Genomic DNA, 7,090 nt, shown 5'->3' with positions numbered 1-7,090 from the left:
TCATATGTGTATGAGGTGTGCTTGCTTGTGTGAATGTGTGTGTTTCTCGTTTCTTATAAAGGCTTTGGCTGTAAGCTAATATGTAACAGTCCTTTCATTGTGCCTGTCTGCAACTCAGTGTGTCATCTCTATGGTGAGTAGTGACTATCCTTTTCATAATGTTGTTGATATTCCAGCCTGTACTTTCCATTGTTAGGAAGTTATCACATATTTCATCCTCAACCTTTGTGTTAATATTCATGTCTACATATATTATTACATTATTTGGGGGTGGGAGGGGGGGGGGGGGAGAGGGAGGACTGAGGCTCTTTTTCAGGGATTTAGTTCATTTGTTGAAGAAAGTGACCATATTACCACAAGGTGAGTGAACATGCATAGAATTATAACTTCTTATGGATGTCTAGCTCTGTAATTTCAACTGCTGCAAATTCAAAAATTTTAATTACACTAATTGTGATTAAATCTTCTCTAGGTTTAAAATGTGTGCCACCTCTGATATAAACACGATTCATCACCCTTTAAGGTAGTTCTGCAGTAGTGACTTGCACATTCATATGATGATAGCACTGTATGCTGTATTTCACTGCCTCTACAATGGTACTCAATAATACATACCACAATGCTGTTCAAAATTTTGTTATATTTTGGATAAATTAATGAAAAATAAATTCAAGCCAGAGATATTTGTGGCTGAAATCACAATGGATAAAAGTGTGGGAAATATAACCACACGCCAAATGCTAAGGCAGGAAAACACAGAGGAAAGAAAATAATGACAGCAATGTTAAGGATGCTGAATTAAAGGAGATGAAATAAATTAAATTATAAAAATGACAATAGAACTTAATCTGCCAATTGAAGGATTAAAATTGTCATACAAAATGTGGAAAATGATTTGCTATTGCTAGGTATGAGAAGCAAATGGTAAAAATATTCAACAGGTTAGAAAAGAAAATTGATACATGTATTTGGTATCAGAACTAAGAGCAGAATGATACTGAAGCACAAACAATAATAATGGAGAAAATATTTAAGGAGGGGAAAACAAGTTAAAGAAAACCAAGAACAACAGCCCAAATTGCAAATGTTTGCAGTTGTGAAGGGAGAAATTTACTGCATGGACGGATCATCATGCTGTACCTTTATAAAGAAATAATGGATGTATTGAAGTAATGTTAAGATGAATCATGAGAAAATATTATGGAGATATAAAATGAAATTAGTTTTAAGACAAATTATGAAGAAATGAGGTGAATAAAAGGAGATAAAAAGCAAATAAATTTTATTAAAGATAACCCTGGAGAAGGAGTACCATGTTTTTCTCATAGATAACCAGTAGCTGTATAGTCATTTATAAACACTAAATGAATCAATGAAATTCAGATGAATGCAGAATTAGAACCTGAACTTCTCTGAGATGATACTTGTAGTGAAATAAATTCTATCAGGATATTGTAACGGAGGGAAGGGAGAAGATGGGCATAATTGTGTGAAGAAATATGGAAAACTCTTGCTGTACCAGAAGTTATAAAAGAGCTGCCATAAAGAAAGAAGAATAAAACATTGTAAGCTCATTTTGCAGCTACATATCAAAAGCTTATCTTGCAGATATGTATCAAAAGCAATTAAAGATGAAAACAAGAAGAAACAATGATGTGCACTAGGTGCAGGAGGGGAGTAACAAGATGTGAAATACATTGTAAAATTTATAGCAAAAGAAGATACACCTACACTCCTGGAAACTGAAATAAGAACACTGTGAATTCATTGTCCCAGGAAGGGGAAACTTTATTGACACATTCCTGGGGTCAGATACATCACATGATCACACTGACAGAACCATAGGCACATAGACACAGGCAACAGAGCATGCACAATGTTGGCACTAGTACCGTGTATATCCACCTTTCGCAGCAATGCAGGCTGCTATTCTCCCATGGAGACGATCGTAGAGATGCTGGATGTAGTCCTGTGGAACGGCTTGCCATGCCATTTCCACCTGGCGCCTCAGTTGGACCAGCGTTCGTGCTGGACGTGCAGACCGCGTGAGACGACGCTTCATCCAGTCCCAAACATGCTCAATGGGGGACAGATCCGGAGATCTTGCTGGCCAGGGTAGTTGACTTACACCTTCTAGAGCACGTTGGGTGGCACGGGATACATGCGGACGTGCATTGTCCTGTTGGAACAGCAAGTTCCCTTGCCGGTCTAGGAATGGTAGAACGATGGATTCGATGACGGTTTGGATGTACCGTGCACTATTCAGTGTCCCCTCGACGATCACCAGTGGTGTACGGCCAGTGTAGGAGATCGCTCCCCACACCATGATGCCGGGTGTTGGCCCTGTGTGCCTCGATCGTATGCAGTCCTGATTGTGGGGCTCACCTGCACGGCGCCAAACACGCATACGACCATCATTGGCACCAAGGCAGAAGCGACTCTCATCGCTGAAGACGACACGTCTCCATTCGTCCCTCCATTCACACCTGTCGCGACACCACTGGAGGCGGGCTGCACGATGTTGGGGCGTGAGCGGAAGACGGCCTAACGGTGTGCGGGACCGTAGCCCAGCTTCATGGAGACGGTTGTGAATGGTCCTCGCCGATACCCCAGGAGCAACAGTGTCCCTAATTTGCTGGGAAGTGGCGGTGCGGTCCCCTACGGCACTGCGTAGGATCCTACGGTCTTGGCGTGCATCCGTGCGTCGCTGCGGTCCGGTCCCAGGTCGACGGGCACGTGCACCATCCGCCGACCACTGGCGACAACATCGATGTACTGTGGAGACCTCACGCCCCACGTGTTGAGCAATTCGGCGGTACGTCCACCCGGCCTCCCGCATGCCCACTATACGCCCTCGCTCAAAGTCCGTCAACTGCACATATGGTTCACGTCCACGCTGTCGCAGCATGCTACCAGTGTTAAAGACTGCGATGGAGCTCCGTATGCTACGGCAAACTGGCTGACACTGACGGCGGCGGTGCACAAATGCTGCGCAGCTAGCGCCATTCGACGGCCAACACCGCGGTTCCTGGTGTGTCCGCTGTGCTGTGCGTGTGATCATTGCTTGTACAGCCCTCTCGCAGTGTCCGGAGCAAGTATGGTGGGTCTGACACACCGGTGTCAATGTGTTCCTTTTTCCATTTCCAGGAGTGTAGGTAGGACAACAGAAAAATAATGATTGTGAATAAACTGTTATGCTTATTTGTAAAATACTGTATGTGACTGTTAGGAACAATTAGTGTAACATGTGCTTGGTTATATACATTTATGTTACAGACGTTTTTGTGGGAAGACACAAAATTAGGCAGCAGTCTATTGTATGTGAACTGTCAAGTAAAGGCACAGTGAATTTAGGATCAGTAGATGGGAATAAAATATGTTTGGAGTTTATTGTTGACTATCACTATTAACAGCATTAGAGAGTGCAAGATATACGTGTAAGTGGTTGTGCTTGAAAACATTTTGCTACAGATGTATATTATTGTGCAGTGAGCTGTATGAACCATTGCATCACAGCACAAAGATTTAGTGGGAATGAGGACACTCATCAGCATTTGTGATACACATATAGGTCATGCGGCAGGTGTTAGCAGATTTAATGGAACTGCCAGCAAGAAGTGATAGCATCCGCAACATGTTGCTTCTGTTTCACGTACGAACAGACAAGGGAAGATAGTGGCATTTGACTGATGCAGCAGGACAGCCGAGCAGTGTGCAGCAGAACAGGCTGCTGTCCAACAATTGAGAATTTTTTCTAAGTAATACAATGCTGTTCCAATGCAAAGTGCAAGGAGAGTGAACTAGTGGTGTCTTACATCTGTTAAATGTTGTGTGTACATGGACCCCTATACTAAACAGTGCTATATCCTTGTCGCAATAAATCTTCCCAGTGCAGGGAAAGTGATCTATAGACTCCACAATATTATTGTGTTTTTTTCTTTTCCCTTTTTCATTTTCAGCAGATTGATTGTCTGATATTTAGATTGTTGTTCATCCCACACATGTTTAATCAATTTACAGCCTGCAACACTACCTAAGGCTGCCTTTGAAGCAACAGACTAATGTCTTAGCATACAATAAATATTCAGTTCCATGCAACACTGTGTAACTAAAGTTAACATCATATAAAATTATATTAATGTTAAAATTTTGTGAACTTTTGGTCCATGCTTTTAATGTTTACATTTGCTTTCAGTTCTGTACTAAATGTTACAAGGCTTGCTTAATTGGGCTGAACTGAAATATTATTATGAAATTTCAAAAATTCATTATCTTTCTTAAACAATTCATATTACATAATTCCACAGCTGCAGTAATAACATCTTCGTAAAAAATTTTTTTTTATCATTAGGGATGGATGAGTGGACATTAGTATGCTTTGGAATGTCCATATTCTTCCAACTTAATTATGAATATTAATCCAAAATATGACCATGCCACTGCAGTTTCAGCTTACTGATTATTAAATATTGTCGCAGAAGACGTTGAGTAGCACAGTCACCGTGGTGTAGTGGTTACGATACTAGACTGTTGCATGGAGGGTCATGGCTTCAGAACTCACCTGAACTGTAAAATTTTAATTTCTTTATTCCGTTCAAGTACATTCTAGAAGTATCCACAAATGTCAAGAATCATTGTATTGGAATGTTCTGTAACTGTATATATACCGTACGTGTTCTGGCCGGAGGCATTTTGCTCTGTGATCTTGTATATGCCAGTGCTGAATAAACCTTCGTTAAGAGAAGTTAGTGTTTGTAATGCATCTAATTACACCTTCTTCTACATGACATTATTCTGGTGGAGACGCTGGGTATTGGATCTTGTGATAGCGCACATTATCGACGACACAGTGGCTCCTATCAGGCCATGGCAGAGCCGCCGTTTACATGGCGAGAAACCCAAGTTCGGGCCATATTCAACAGATTGCAATCTATTGAAGACAGAAGAAGAAGAGGACAGTACAATGACAGCAACTGTGTGCCACCACATGAGACATCCTTCCAGGTTCTCTGGTGATGACGGCCAAGATCCAAACAAGTGGCTCAAGGTATATGAGCATATAGCAAATTTAACAAATGGGATGACACCGTGTGTTTGGCTAACGTATTTTTCTACTTGTAGGGCACTGCCAAGCAATGGTATGAGAAGAACAAGGAGAAGTTCACAAGCTGGGAAGTACTCCAGGTGGAACTGCGCAAGTATTTTGGCGACACACAACAACAGAAGTGCAAGGCTGAAGATAAATTAAAGTGCAGGGCACAGCATCCAGGAGAAACTACAGCATCCTGCATTCAAGATGTCTTGGAACTGTGTAAAATAGTGGATCTTAGAATGAAGGAGGAAGATAGGGTTGCACATCTCATGAAGTGAAGGGTATTGCTGAGGACATGTATCAAGCCCTACTCCTGAAGGAGGTTTCGACAGCAGACGACTTCATAAAATGGTGCCAGTATATCAAGACAATGCATCAAAAATGAAGAAGTTTGAACGGCTTTCAAACATTGTATCTATGTCTGTGATGGAGGAAGGAACTGATTTCACAAGTGTTCTTCATTAGATAGTGAGAGAGGAAGCTCAGAAGGCACTTGGATTGCACGATGAGCAAGAAGCCAAGACGCTTCAAGAGGTCATAAGGGAGGAAATGGAACAGACATTGAACCCAATCTCTTATCCTTCATTTCCCTTTAAAATACTGAAAAAGACAAGACCCAGGTGAAGTAACATTTTTACAATGACGCATGAGGAACCTGTTTGGGCACTAAGGAAGACAGACATCTGGGGTACCCAGGATAACCAACCAGTATGTTTCCACTGCAGACGACCGGAACATGTGGTGCGCTATTGTCGAGAAAGGTGGCAGATATCTCTCTAAACAGCGATGGAGACCTTGATTGGCATGTTGGGGAGCGTCCTCTCCAGCAGCTAGCTTGCAGCAATGGTGACCTACATTGTCCTGCACCCACGTCTCCATTCCTTCCGAACTGACTATGCAAATGTAGAAGAGATGTGGCTCAAATTCAAAGATATAGTAGCAACAGCAATTGAGAGATTCATACCTCATAAATTGGTAATAGATACAACTGATCTCCCATAGTACACAAAACAGGTCCGAACACTGTTGCAGAGGCAACGGAAAAAGCATACGAAGTTCAGAAGAACGCGAAATCCCGAAGATTGGCTAAAATTTACAGACACGTGAAATTTGGCACGGACTTCAATGCGAGATGCCTTTAAAAGATTCCACAACAAAACATTGTCTCGAAATTTGGTGGAAAATCTGAGGAAATTCTGTCGTATGTAAAGTACACAAGCAGCAAGACACAGTCAATACCTTCGCTGCGCAGTGCCGATGGTACTGTTACCGACGACTGTGCCGCTAAAGCGGAGTTATTGAACGCAGTTTTCTGAAATTCCTTCACCGGGGAATATGAATGGAATATTCCAGAATTTGAAACACAAACAGCTGCTATGAGTTTCTTAGAAGTAGATACCTTAGGGGTTGCGAAGCAACTCAAATCGCTTGATACGGGCAAGTCTTCAGGTCCAGATTGTATACCGATTAGGTTCCTTTCAGATTATGCTGATACAATAGTTCCCTACTTGGCAATCATATACAACTGCTCACTCACCGATAGATCCGTACCTACAGATTGGAAAATTGCACAGGTCGCACCAGTGTTAAGGAAGGGTAGTAGGAGTAATCCATCGAACTACAGACCTATATCATTGACGTCGGTTTGCAGTAGGGTTTTGGAGCATATACTGTATTCAAACATTATGAATCACCTCGAAGGGAACAATCTATTGATATGTAATCAGCATGGTTTCAGAAAACATTGTTCTTGTGCAACGCAGCTAGCTCTTTATTCGCACGAAGTAACAGCCGCTAGCGACAGGAGATCTCAAGTTGATTCCGTATTTCTAGATTTCCGAAAGCTTTTGACACCATTCCTCACAAGTGACTTCTAATCAAGCTGCGGGCCTATGGGGTATCGTCTCAGTTGTGTGACTAGATTCGTGATTTCCTGTCAGGAAGGTCGCAGTTCGTAGTAACAGACGGCAAATCATCAAGTAAAACTGAAGTGATATC

Source organism: Schistocerca piceifrons, chromosome 1 (genome assembly GCF_021461385.2).
Source record: "Schistocerca piceifrons isolate TAMUIC-IGC-003096 chromosome 1, iqSchPice1.1, whole genome shotgun sequence".
Classification (NCBI taxonomy): domain Eukaryota; kingdom Metazoa; phylum Arthropoda; class Insecta; order Orthoptera; family Acrididae; genus Schistocerca; species Schistocerca piceifrons.
This window is presented reverse-complemented; position numbering follows the sequence as displayed.